The sequence below is a fragment of the Callorhinus ursinus genome, unplaced genomic scaffold (genome assembly GCF_003265705.2).
Source record: "Callorhinus ursinus isolate GAN/ISIS: 27379988/994484 unplaced genomic scaffold, GSC_fseal_2.0 scaffold57, whole genome shotgun sequence".
Taxonomy (NCBI): Eukaryota; Metazoa; Chordata; class Mammalia; order Carnivora; family Otariidae; genus Callorhinus; species Callorhinus ursinus.
Window position 1 is genome coordinate 8,520,881 of NW_027397119.1, and position 14,671 is coordinate 8,535,551.

Sequence of the window (14,671 nt, forward strand, 5' to 3'; positions counted from 1 at the left end):
GATTTTATTTATTTATTTGATAGAGACACAACGAGAGAGGGAACACAAAGCAGTGGGAGTGGGAGAGGGAGAAGCAGCCAGGCGCAGTGCTCGATCCCAGGACCCCAGACCACGACCCGAGACGAAGGCAGACGTCCAACAACTGAGCCACTCAGGTGCCCCTTGTCTGTCTGTTTTTAAATGGACTTTTTTTTTTAAAAAAAAAACAGTACATGTTGACAGCAGAGAAACTAGAAGAAGACTCAGATTTCAGATTGGTGAACTAGGGGAAAAGTTTATTAATGTGCCTGGTTTTCCCACTCAAGATTCTATAAATACAGAATCTCTCTCCACGGTTCCTCACACAACAGATGGTTGTTTTGCAAACTCCATGGTGGTTATGTTGCTTTTTCGTTATCTTGTTTGGTCACTTTCCCACTGGGTAGATTTCCAGTCCTAGCCTTGGCTACTCAGGGTTATCTCAAATAAAATTTGCAGATTTTATTTAAGTGGTTTAATGTCTGTTTTTCTGCCTGGCCTGCCCTCCATTGTGTTTTTCACCCACTTTAGTTACCCCAGCCCTGCTGCCCCTATTCCCCTAATTTAATGACATTTCCTTTCCCAGTAACACCTGGTTATGATGATTTCTCGAAGCAACTTCCCCTTCCCTCTCTTCTATTTCGCTGCCTCGTCATTACCCCAAGTTAATGTCCCTTTTTCCTAAAGAAGTGTTTCATGGACTCTGACTGAGCAAGCATAGAACCATCTGATTGCCCGTCCTGTCTTCCAGGCAATGTCTTGCAGCACATGAAGTAAAGAAGAGATAGCTTTAAGTCGAAGGAAGCATCGGCCGTCCCAGATAGGGATAGATGTGAAGCAAACTGCAGCATGTGTGACACGAGGGAATAAAACTCAGGGATTTCTGAGTTCTGGCCTTTCAGTCTCCCTCAACTCCAAGCTTAATCCTCCTGAGAAAACCCTTATGACTTATCCCTTTTGGGCCTCACTTTCAATATCTTTAAAAATAAAAGCTATTCATACCTTTCACTTGTAGTCTGTGGTGGATGGAGGCAAAGAAAAAACCAGTTGATCAAAGTAGACTTTGAATTCTTGCTGAAGGACTCTATAGTTACTACGTTTGTGGGGCTTGAAATGTTAAAGAAACAGTTACCTTTGAAAATAAAACACAGGCTAGCTGGATACTGAATCTGACAGTATTTTACTAACCCCACTACCTATCAAGGCCCTAAAATTCACCAAAGACCAACCAGTGGCGTGATGGTTAGAAATATCTTTACACCAAGACTATTTATTATTCTGGGCAAAGAAGTTTCATCCCCAACAATAAGACCTATAATCAGAGGGTATTCAAGGTCCAGAGAAAACCCGTGAAAAAGCCTTTGAACAAGGTATTTGTGGCCTCTAGACTGTGAGGAAAGCTCATGGAAACATCTTGCAGCCCTAGCTGTAATCTTCACAAAACACCCTCTTTTCCCAGAGAGGACATGACAAGACATGACTTTATTGCAGTTACCTGCCTGGGGCATACTACGGATCTAACACATTTCATGACCTGTCCCAAACACACCTCAGAAATAGCTTCATATACTTTTCTTCACTGCAGTCTACACCGAGTCTCCTTCTTTTCTCCTCCACTCATACATTTTTTAAAAGATTTTTTTTTTATTTATTTATTTAGCGAGGGAGGGAGAGAATCTTCAAGCAGACTCCACACCTAGCACAGAGCCCAGCGTGGTTCTCAGTCTTGCAACCCTGAGATCATGACGTGTAGCCGAAATCGAGAGTCAGATCTCAACTGACTGAACCATCCAGGCGCCCTCCACTAATATTTTTTAACTTAGAACAATTTTATTGGTCCTTGATACATGTACTCTTTCTGGGTTGTGAAAATTGCTGTGGAATATGTACTGGAGAAAGAGGATAGAACTGATCATTTCTTTCCTAGTGCCCTTTGGAAAAGGTGTAACTTGATTAAAGATCGACCTTGTGGATGATGTGTAAGATTCTGGGTGGATTCTGGGTGGCTTGACATATCCAACATTATAGGATATGTATTTCTCTGAATTTTAAGCCAGAAGTTTTGTTTCCTCTCTTGTAAATTTTAGGATAACTGACTGGAATTTTTTTTCACTTAAAATTAACTCAGGAACAACAAAACAAGTTAATTCAGGGGCCACCACCAAAAGGCTTTGTTCTTCTATTTATTTATTTTTATTTTTTTAGGACTTTTCAGTTGTGGACCAGCAACACTGACACCCTCGGAGACCATCAGTCTTCTCCACGACTTCCATCTCTTTTACAGTTCCCTCTCATTATCTCTTACGATCCTATTGATATAGACAAACAACTCAGCTAAGGATCCAGAGATGTTGGGGAAGGAAGAGCCAGGCTGACAGATGTCGCGGTAAGTGCAGTGTTGTGGTGAGGAGGGGGAGGGAGGGAAATGACCACCTCCCACTGCATTCAGGAACATGTCCTGAAAGAGGTGGAGTCTGGAAGACTTGGTGCTAATTCAAAAATGTGTAAAGCCAGCTTTTTTCTGCCTTACTTTATTTATCCAGCTGCGAAACAAAATTAGTTTTGCCACGCTGAAGCATGCGGAGCTGGTGAGTTTCATGCCCAGTCCAGAAGTGTGGCACAGCCGCCAGCTTCCCTCTGTCAGACTCTCAAGGGAAGGAAAGTTAATTTCTGCCTAGGCTCACCCCACCAAATGGGGAAATTGTTGGGTCGATAGGGCTTTTCCCCCCACCTCTTTCTCTCAGCTTCTCCCCGCTGCTCCAGAAATGCCCCCGTGATGCCTGTAACTGCTTATGTCCAGAAATCAGCTCCCAACGGGAGCGCCCTGAAGTGGAGGGAGAAGAGGGGGTTCTGCCAGGATGGACAAGCATCCTGTCCCCCCCCCCACTGTGTGTAGACTTGATCCTTGTTTCCTTGTTTTCTCCCTACCCCCACCTCCACCCCAGGCCTCCCCCTCAGCCTTATTTTTCTTTCTCTGCCTACTTTTCCTTTCCCTTTATACCTCCGTGCCTTAACCCTGTCAGTGGTCCCCTTGAGAATTTACTAAGTGATAGTGGTCCTCAGGCCCGAGAAAATTTCAGAGCAAAAAATATATTTTGGGGAGCGCCCGGCTGGCTCAGTCAGTAGAGCATGTGACTCTTGATCTCAGGGTTGTGAGTTTGAGCCCCACGTTGGGGGTAGAGTTTATTTCAAAAAAAAAAAAATTAAGCAATGCTTTATAAAAATATATATGTAATGTTTAAGCATTAACCATGTGCAGAGCGCTACACCGGATACTTAAGGAGATGCGGAGATGACTAAGACCAGTCTCTTCTCTGCAGAAGTTTTCCAAAAGACCAGGGGCTAAAACCCACTCTGAGAGGGGGGAGGGGGAGGAGTGTTAGTGAAGTAGAGGCGAGGACTGTGCTGGGGGAAGAGGGAAGGGGAGAGGGTCCTCCCACTCTCAGCCCCGCACCCCGGGAGCCGGCCAGACCTTGGAAGAAGCAGGAGGGGATTTGTAGGGAAACATTCTGTTGAAGATCCTCCTCCTGTTCCCCGCCCCCATGCCAGCTGCCAGCGCTGACTGTAGGGCCGACTTGACTTTCCAGCTCAGCTCAGATATCACCAGCCCCGCGCCACGCTGCTTGTGGGGCTCACCATGCTCACCGTCTCTGTCTGCTCCACCTTTCAGACGGAGTCCTTGAGAGGACAGCCTAGGTCTCAGTCACCCTCACAGCCGAGCATCCAGGGCCATTCCTTCCCCAGGAGCTGCTCAGTAAGTGCTCATGGAGTGGCTAGATCAGGGAGGCCAAGGGGGGCACCCAGTGCAGCCCAGAGGCGAGGACAGGAGGTCGGAGGTGCGGGGTGCCCAAGGCTTGGGCTGCCCCTCACCTCCTCCCGCTGCACCCCCTCTTGCCTCCCTCAGGTCCTCAGACTCTCATCTCTCCATCCTGCCAGTCAACATGTTTGGTCTCACCCATCCTAAGAAAACTTTCCCCTTCAACCATCATCAGCCTGTCCTTCCCTTCAGTATCAAACTTCAAAAAGTAATGGTTTCTGTTTGCTGCCTATGCTTTCTCAGCTTCCACTCACTCTCCAATCTCCTGAGTGTGTCTGCTGTGCCCACCAGCGGCCCTTCCAGGCATTGTCTACCCACCGGCCCATAGTTCTCCTCCAGCCCAGCTTAGACGTCCCGTTTTAGGTAAACATTCTTGGCCTCCACAGCAGGCTTAGATGTCCCTTCCCTGTACCTTCTCCAAAACGCTGGCCTCTCTTGGCTTCCGTGAGTCTCCCTCTATCTCTCTGACCAGTTTTTGTTTTTTGGGGGGTTCTGTTCCACCAGCTCTGAAGAATGGGGTCTAGCCTTGCCTCAGGCTTCTTTCTCTGGATTATGGTCCCCCAATGCACTCCCCATGCACTCCCCAAGGCTTTGTTCATGACCCAAATGTTAAAGACCGCTAACCTTTATTTCTGACCCTAAATTCTCCCCTGACCTCTGGATCCCTGTCTCCAGTTTCCTACAGGATTTCTCCTCCTGGATGTCCTCATAACCCCTCCATCTCAGAATATACAACTTGAGCTCATTACCTATACCTACTACCTGAACCAAATCCTCCTTCCCACTTCCAGGTGAAAGCATCACCTCTGTCATCCCTAACAATTCCTGGGCTCCAGCCTCATAAGCTATGACCCCTCCGACACATCCAGCACTGCTGGGACTCCAGCCTTTTGCTCATGTTACTCTCTCAGCCTGGGACGTCCCCTCCATTCCATGGAATTCCTTGAAAGCAAACACCGTGTCAGTCATCTTTACGCACCCTGTGTCTCCTAGCCTTGTGCCTCTCACAGAACAGGGGCCTCCTGGGTATTGAATGAAGGACTCCCGGTTCTCAAATGTCATTTCCCCGCTCCTTCTCCTGACCACTGCCCACCTTCCTTCCTGGTGAGATGTGACTGTCCCTTCCAGGTCCGTTCACTCAACAAATATTTCACGAGTTCCTGCTATGGTCCAGGCATTGTGCTGAGAGGGAGGGATACGAGAAACTTCAGTCTAGGTTAATAGACTCTCAAGGAAGCAGTTATAACGTTGAGAGAAATGCTGTGATGGGGGTCCTCTGTCACACACCTTTCCTATAAGAGAAATTAGTATGAAATGCCAAACTATGACCATCATGCTAATTGGGGAGCATGGTGTCTGGGCAGAGTGGGGAAGGGAGCTTGGATGAATCAAATGTTTCTTAATATCTCAGTCCATCTAGGCTGCTATAACAATGTACCACAGACTGTGTGTAAACCGCAGAAATTTATTTCTCACCATTCTGAAGGTTGGGAAGCCCAAGGGCAAGGCACCGGGTTGGTTGGAATTCTGGTGAGAGCCTCCTTCTTGGTTCACAGCTGACAGCCCTCTCTCTGTGTCCTCACATGGTGGAAGCGGTGAGGAAACTCTGTGGGGTCGCTTTTACGAGGGCACTGATCCCATTCCGGAAGGTTCCAGCCTCATGACCTAAGCACCTTCCAAGGGCCCCACTTCCTAATACCGTCATCTTTAGGGACTGAGATTTCAACATATGTACTGGGGCGGGAGGGGTGCCAACATTTGGACCACAGCACGGGATAACTAGATGTGCGCTGCACTATGGGGCTGCACCTGCCACAGGCCACAGCCCCTTCCCCTGAGCAACATCGGGCCAGTCACTCCCAACACCTTCTTCATCTGGTCCTCTTTTTCTGACCATCTGGGTGGTGGCTCAGTCGTTAGGCGTCTGCCTTCGGCTCAGGTCATGATCCCGGGGTCCTGGGATCGAGCCCCGCATTGGGCTCCCTGCTCAGCGGGGAGCCTGCTTCTCCCTCTCCCACTCCCCCTGCTTGTGTTCCCTCTCTCGCTGTGTCTCTCTCTGGCAAATAAGTAAAATCTTTATCAAAAAAATGCAATTGCTCCGCTAGAAATCCATATTTTCAAAAGTTCTCTGTGAGCTCACTGAAATTGGGGATGGGGCCAGCCCCGTGCACCCGTGCCCCCAGATGTGTGCAGTCTCAGCCCTGTCTTTTCACTCTGTACCCCTGTCCTCCTCCTTCAACAACTGCTCTTCAGAAAACATTTCAAGTCACTTACATTCTCTTACGAATTCATGTCAGTCCCTTATTTTCCCAGGGACATTTGCCTCTTATGTCTTATTTCTAATTATGGTCTCCAGTTAAGGGGATTCCAAGCATCGGCTAAGAAGCGAACGTGGTTGGTAAAATGTGCAGCGGGAAGAACCTTCCTTCTGGGGCTTCTGTGTTGTCGCCTATAAACTGAGTGGGGGGTGTTTGATTTCCGGCTCCGGAATCTCTGGGATGTTGGTTTGTCGGGTGTTAGTAAAAGCTCTTTGTATTAGTCAGGTTTCTCCAGAGAAACACAACCGATAGAATGAATGCACCTAGAGAGAAAGGCTTATTACAGGGAATTGGCTCCCACAACTGGAGACTGACAAGTCCCAAGATGTGCAGGTGGAGTTGGTGAGCTGGAGACCCGAGGGAGCCAGCGGGTAGTTCCAGTCCAAGTCTGAGGGCCTGAGAACCAGGAGCACTGAAGTGTAGCTCCAGTCTGAAGGCCGGCAGGCTCAAGGCCTAGGGAAAGCCGACGTTTTAGTTTGGGTCCAAAGGCAGGAAAACGTTGATGTCCCAATTTGAAGGCAGTCAGGAAGAAGGAATTCTGTCTTGCTCAGAGGAAGGTCAGTTTTTACGTTCTGTTCAGGCCTTCAACTGATTGGACAGGGCCCACCCACATTTGCTGTACTCAGTCTTCAAATTTAAATGCTAATCTTATCCAAAAACACCCTCACAAACACAACCAGAATAATGTTTGACCAAGCATCTGGGCATCCCATGGCCCCATCAAATTGACACAGAAAATTAATTGTGGAAGTAAATGATGGATCAGGTTTGAGGTTTGAGAGGCTGGGGTGGCTGTGAAGGGCATAAAGAGGGAGACAGAGCCCCCAACCCTGTGAAGGAGCTTCCCTGCCATGTGCAGGTGAGTCACCTGAGGCTGCTACCCCTCAAGTGTGGGGCAGTGAGTTCAGCCCACTGGGGAGGACTCAGGCTGTGAGCAGGCCTTCAGGGCAGCAAGCGGGTGGAGAAAGGGAGATGGGTGTGGTTCCCAGATCAGCCCCACAGAGAGGCCACGGGACCGTGACAGTGAGGTTAACACTGAGGCAATCAGCGTGAGGCACATTTAGGATGCAGAATCAATGAGACTCGGTGGCTTTCTTTATGACTAATGCATGAAGACCAAGAAAATGTATGTACGATTGATTGAAATGCTCGTGTATTTCAAGTGTTCATTAGGTGAAAACCACGTGGAACTTGTTTCGTAGAAGGAGATAACCTTTGTCCTCGTGGAGCTTTCCCCTCTCCTTTACACTCCTGCGTATGGCTGGTACTTGTCAGACTGCCTGCACTGGTAGAAGTAACTTTCACCAAACCTGTCTTGTTTTCCCACGGCGAAATCTGAGCACTCGAGAGCAAGGACCACACTTCATACATCTTCAGAACCCCCCACTTGGTTGTATGCACCGTGGTGCCTTCTGCCTCTCGGGTAGTCTGTAAACAGGAATGGTTGATTAGTTGGTGCATATCAGGAGGTGGGGAAAGACGGATCAAAAGTCCTTCACCTTAAAAAAAATAATAACCTTTTTATTTTGGAATACCATTAGATTTACAGAAAAGCTTCGGGGATAACGCAGAGGCTTTTTGTAGACTCCTCACCTGCACCTTTTGTAATCAGCGTTAGAGCAAACATAGCTCTGAATCCGTGTGCCCTTGGACATGTCACATCCTCCCGGTTGGCCTCAGTCCTGTCACTGGTGAAAGAGGGGTAACAGTGTCTGCCCCACCCCCCATGAGGACATGCTGTCCTCATGTCACTGGAATAAAGTCACTGGGATGAGGCCAGCCTGTGGGGTGGTCTGTGGGTCCGGCCTGCTGCCCCCGGAGCCCGCCGCCTCCCCCGGGACCTTGGGCTCCTGGCAGCCGGCAGGCAGCACCCAGTGCACCTCCTCGCCTCCCCATCTGAGCTGCCACCCTGTCTTTCGTCAGCACAGCCCCGGTGCTAACGTAGGTTCTGGCATATGGGAAGGTGGACAAATACTATTTGATGAAAAGGAGGAGAGAACATGACCTGGGGACCATAAAGTGCTCAAAAGTTTCTGGGGGAGTGGGGGCACCGGGCACAGAATGATGGAGAGGTCAAATGCCGGTAAGGGGCAGACCGGGGTCAGGCGACCCTGTCACCAGGGCATGCCTCCCAGTGTGTGCAGAGGTCCAGCGACAGTGCTGGGTGTCAGAAAGTCCCTGCCTCAAACGGGCCTCCAGCCAGTGGTGACGAGGTGGCCAGGTTGCTGTAATCAAATCGGACCCTGGAAACCAAGGGTTTTTTCCCCAAATGCACAGGAAGTAAGCCGAGACCCCATCTGCCCAGCAGCTGTTCCCCCCTCCACTCCTCCTGCTCCCCCAACCCACTATACCTGGCTGGCCCTGCAACCACAGGCACCCCAGGCCAGAAAGAAGACCCACGAAGGTACAAAGGAAGGTACAAAGGACGGGGCACCCCTCACCCAACCCCACCCCCATCCGCCTTTCTCCAATTCCTAGGCTCAAACCACAAGCTAGGACCTGGGGCTCCGTCTCTCTCTGGGAGATGGGCAGGGTCCAGCCTGATGGGGCCAGAGCAGGCCGTGGAGTAGTCCGACCCTTCCTCTCTCCACCACAGAAGAGATCTGATTTTTCCCTCCTCTAGACTCTGGTTTCTGCTCTGCATTTTCCACTCGTATCCTGCCTCATACGTATTGGTACATTTGATTCACAGATTCTTGTTCTTCTCACCTAAATTCAGTGGTCTTTTTTTTTTTTTTTAAGATTCTTTCTTTATTTATTTGACAGGGAGAGCACAAGCAGGGGGAGCGGCAGGCAGAGGGAGAGGGGGGACGCGGGGCTCGATACCTGGATCCTGGGATCGAGACCTGAGCTGAAGGCGGACACTTAACTGACCGAGTCACCCAGGGGCCCCTCAGTGGTCTTTAGGGACACAAGCAGCTTGACCGCGCTTGTCTGAGACCCCATGTGGAGAGGACTCCCTAGCGTGTCCCTTCGTCGTGAGGTCTTTGAGGCTGCTTGCAGCCTCGCCCTCCGCTCAAGTCCCCTTTCTTCCCGCTTCTCTCCTCCCCTGTCCTTCTTAGCAAATTGGTGTTTCCATGAGGAATGTAGTTGAAAACCTGAGGAACTACCAACACAAGGCCCCAGTGCCTGTGAGCTAGTGTAGCTGGTCCCAGACATCAAAAGCCTGTGCTAGAAAGGCCCAGGTGAGGGCGCCTGGGTGGCTCAGTCGTTAAGCGTCTGCCTTCGGCTCAGGTCATGATCCCAGAGTCCTGGGATCGAGTCCCGCATCAGGCTCCCTGCTCAGCGGGAAGCCTGCTTCTCCCTCTCCCGCTCCTCCTGCTTGTGTTCCCTCTCTCGCTGTGTCTCTCTCTGTCAAATAAATAAAAAAATCTTTAAAAAAAAAAAAAGCCCAGGTGAGCCCGAGCGTCCCCGGTCTCCTCTGGCGTACTCCGAAATGGTCTGTGCCGGCGAGGGGGACGGCTACCGGCCCAGCGGGCCAGGTTCAGTGTTCTGGTGGCAGACAGGCTGACATTGATGGTTGACTGGTGGTTCTTATTTGCTTTTTCCTACATCCCACACACACAAGCAGACACTAAAAGCCTCTGGGCCAGGCCTGTTTCAGTGTGAGAGAAATTAGAGACGTAAACTGTGTGTGTGTGTGTGTGTGTGTGAGTGTGAGTGAGTGTGTGTGTTTACAGTCTTGAAACTGAATTGGAAGTATCAGTATAAACTTGCAGTGTGTTTACGTTTTAAAAAATCTCCCAGCTTTATCCACTGGAAAGGACTAAATCCAATGACATACCCAGTAACGGGCACCCCTGATGCAGATCTTATGATCTCTAAAAACCTTACCCCACAAAAAGCAATCAGAGACCCTTAGAAGAAAGAGCTCCTGGGGCGCCTGGGTGGCTCAGTCAGTTAAGCGACTGCCTTCGGCTCAGGTCATGATCCCAGGGTCCTGGGATCGAGCCCCGCATCGGGCTCCCTGCTCCGCGGGAAGCCTGCTTCTCCCTCTCCCACTCCCCCTGCTTGTGTTCCCTCTCTCGCTGTCTCTCTCTCTCTGTCAAATAAATAAATAAAGTCTTTAAAAAAAAAAAAAAAAGAAAGAAAGAGCTCCTTCCAAGTCTGTAACAGGAAACACACAAGATGAGCCTGGACATCTAGTCATGCCCGAAAGCAAAGAAGCTCTCAAGGACCAAATAAGATGGTGTCAAAAGGACTCAGAAATCAACTTGAAGAGGCTCCCATTGGCCAACAGTAGGAGCGATACAGGCATGGACGACAGCTGCAAAGGACCAAAGCACATCAAATATGTTTAAGTCCATTAACACATAACGACACTAAGGGAACAGACCTCTCTGGCATCATCAGGGAAGTTAGGGAATCCATTTGTTATTTTGAAAACTGGTAAATAGAAGGAAAGAGTCAAGCACTTTTTGAAGAAATATGATTTTCCACTGCCTATGAAGTAATGGGTATAAGTAAAGATATCAGTGACTACTAACATCAAAAAAGAAAGACAACCAGACATGCGCCCCTCTAAGGAAGTACACACATCTATTAGGTATTCTTACAAAACCAAATCAATCTGATCTGGTCTCTGACTTTAATTACCAATTTACAGAAAATACAGGGGCAGTAACAGGGGACATGTCACTCTGGGAATGTAATCTGCAAAATGTAGATGATCTATAGGAAAACAACCCAGTTTCTTTAACAAATGACAAGGGGAAAAAATGAAAACTACGGAGGTACCTGCGGATTACGAGAGATCTAGGAGACATATCAACCAACTGGAACATCCGGAACTTATTTAGGTTCCAATTTGAGCAAAAACTATACAAAATTATGGGACAGGGAAATGTGAACACTAGATGTTTGATTACACTAAGAAATTATTTTTTGGTCTGATCATAGTAATGTGGCTATGTGTTTTTTGTTTGAAAGTCCTCACCTTGTAGAAAAACATTCTGAAGCACTTAAGAATGAAGTATGAATGAAACAAACTGAGGGTTGCTGGAGTGGTGGGGGGTGGGAGGGATGGGGGTGGCTGGGTGACAGACATTGGGGAGGGTATGTGCTATGGCGAGTGCTGTGAATTGTGCAAGACTGTTGAACCACAGATCTGTACCTCTGAAACAAATAATGCAATATATGTTAAGGAAAAAAAAAAAAGAAGATAGCAGGAGGGGAAGAATGAAGGGGGGGAAATCGGAGGGGGAGACCAACCATGAGAGACGATGGACTCTGAGAAACAAACTGAGGGTTCTAGAGGGGAGAGGGGTGGGGGGATGGGTTAGCCTGGTGATGGGTATTAAAGAGGGCACGTTCTGCGTGGAGCACTGGGTGTTATACACAAACAACGAATCATGGAACACTACATCCAAAACTAATGATGTAATGTATGGTGATTAACATAACAATAAAAATGTTAAAAAGAAGCAAAAAAAAGGGCGCCTGGGTGGCTCAGTTGGTTGAGCGACTGCCTTCGGCTCAGGTCATGATCCTGGGGTCCCGGGATCGAGTCCCGCATCGGGCTCTCTGCTCAGCGGGGAGTCTGCTTCTCCCTCTGACCCTCTTCCCTCTCGTGCTTTCTATCTCTCATTCTCTCTCTCTCTGAAATAAATAAATAAAATCTTTAAGAAAAAAAAAGCAAAAAAAAAAAAGAATGAAGTATGAATGAATGGAATGAAATCTGCTTCAAAATTATGTAGAAAGAGTATAGAGAGCTATTGTTAAATGAGTTAAGTATTTAAAGGCCTCTGTCCTTATGATGGGACAATCAAATCTGAATCTAATCAAGCCTCTGGATCTTGTCACCAGCTCAAAGGGTAAAAAGGAGAGGAAGAAGACCATCTTCGATAACACTGAGGGTACAGTAACCCGATACAGAATGTGGGCAATTCTGGAGGAAAACATGGCTCTTTCTTCACAAATGCATGGCCAAAAAAAAAAAAAAAAAAAAAAAAAATTAAAAAGAGGGAAATTGTTACAGTTGAAAAGAAACCAGAGACATGGCCGCTAGATACAGTTTATCTTGGTTGGATCTTGATTTGAACAAACCAACTGTGAAACGCCATTTATTGATTAATTGGAGAAAATTATACATGGATTGGGTAATCAGTGATAATAAGGAATTGCTGTTCGTTGGATATGTTCATGGTATTGTGGTTAAGTTGCTAAAAAGTCCTACTTCTTAAAACACACGCTGCAGTATTTACAGGTGAAATGAGATTGTGTCCACCGTATGCTTTAACAGTACCTCCCCCTCAATGGGTCGGGGAGGGAGAGTAGATAAAATTAAAATGGCAGAATGTTAGTAACTGTTAAAATTGGGTTCATTGTACCAGGCTCATTATTCATCTATGTTTGAAATTTTCCATAATAAAAAGTTAAATATAGAACATTTTAAAGATTTATTTATTTGAGAGAGCACAAGCAGGGCGAGGGGTCGGGGGGGGTAATGCCTATGAAGTAATGGGTATAAGTAAAGATATCAGTGATCAGTAAAGATCACGAACAGAGGGACAAGCAGACCCCTTGCTGAGCTCCAGGACCCTGAGATCATGACCTGAGCTGAAGTCAGACGCCCAACTGACTGAGCCACCCAGGCACCCCCCCCACCTTTTTTAAAGATTGTATTTATTTAGAATAAAATATAGAACATTTTAAAAATAAAGCTAGTCCTTTTAAAAAAAATTTTTTTATTTATTTAAGTAATCTCTGCACCCAGTGTGGAGCTCAGACTCCCGACCCCAAGATCAGGAGTCACATGCTCTAACCACTGAGCCGGGCAGGTGCCCCAAATAAAGCTAGTCCTGCACATGGTATTACCTGTACCGCAAGAATCCGGAATGGGAAGGCCAGCCAAGTGTGGAAGGGTGAGAGAGGTGGCATGGCAGGGAAGACTCTGAATCTGACCTAACCCCGGCAGGAAGGGTGAAGGAGACAGGAACCAAAAGGCTCAGTGATGTTGAAATCCTGGCCTACACGTGCCAGGTTCCCTCCTACTTCCTATTGCTATAGTTGATAGAGGGTGCTTGTTCCAACTTTTTGGCCACATTGTGAGCCCTTTGAGAAGGAAAATGTCCCCACTCTCCTGCACTCCGTGTTTTTCCTGCCCCCCCCCCCCCAAATTCCCAAACAAACTCTCTAATCCAAGGGGTAGCACATCCAAGCCCAATCACCAAACATTGGACGAGTACTGGTCTATGGCTCCATCTGCTGGTGACACTGGGAACTGAAGCTACCCAAACAGGGTCTCTATTGAGAAGGAAGCTGAGGGTAATTTGAGAGAGATCTGTGCCTTCCCCATCAGGAAAGATAAACACAAGCCCATGAAACATATAAGAAGCCTTTAATTTCATCACCATAAACATTATACTCTGATTGCTCACATACAGTATAAAATATTTACTCCACTAAATAAATAAGACATAACATTATTGCAAACGGCACTTAAACCCCCCAGAGATAAGACTTCCTTAGCCCAGGCAGGGGGTACTCCTGAGTTTCTGTGCGAGATTCCCCAAGCACAGGTATGCCCTGGGGGCAGAGACGGATAAAAGCTCGAGGAGCCACACTCCGTGCTTCTTTCTGGTCCTGCAACAGCCCCAGGGAGAGGGCTGTGGAGCCAGTGGGGAAAGGTGGGGGGTGGGCAGCTCCTTCATCAGCCCAGCCCTAGAGAGAGCAGAGGGGAGTGGAGGTGGGAGGCAGGCTGGGCGAAGAGAGGAGGGGAGGCTAGGGAGGTTAGGGAGGCTGCTGAGACCTGGAGCCCCACCCTCCACTTACCCCCAGCTCCCCCCCCACCGCCACCCCCGCCCCGGCCTTGGGTAACAGGATTTGGGATATCAGCTGGGTAAGCAGAGCTTCCAAGCTCCTGGGTTAGGTAGTTTTGGGGCCAGACCAATCACCCAAGGGAAGACGATTCTGGCACTGCTCAGCCCAATAAACCAGCCATCTCCCAGGACCCACTGGGGATCTCACCTCTTAGACACCGAGATGGCAGAGCTGGGAATTGATTCCCCTCTACTTAGTTAAATAAATAAGTTAAATATTTAAAGGCCTGTGTCCCTATGATGGCAACACAGGGGCCAACAAGCCATGTCCTGATAAAACGTAGTTGTGGGGGGATGGGAGAAAGGCAGTGCTATGCAGCCAGGCGGCTTCCTCTCTCCCCACCGGACTCTTACCCACAAATAACTTTCATATTCTCAAATCCTGCGGAGGAGTTTCACACTAGAAACTTCCATGCAAGAGCAACATGGAAGGAATCTATAGCATAAGGGGGCTTGGAGGTGAGAGACCAGATGGTTGAGGTTACTCAGCTCTCCAAATCCCTTCTCTGGCTATGTCTTGACCAGGACACTAGCTGTTAACCCTGCCTGGGTAATCCCCCTGCAGAGTCCTGCATTCCAGTGCATGGAGCTAATGAAATGCCCTACCCTTCGGGCCTCCCTGTAGAAGTCCAGACTGAAGTCTGTCTGGACCAACAGTCAGCCAGCCCTGAAGACTGGAGGGGGGGGGGGGGGGGGCC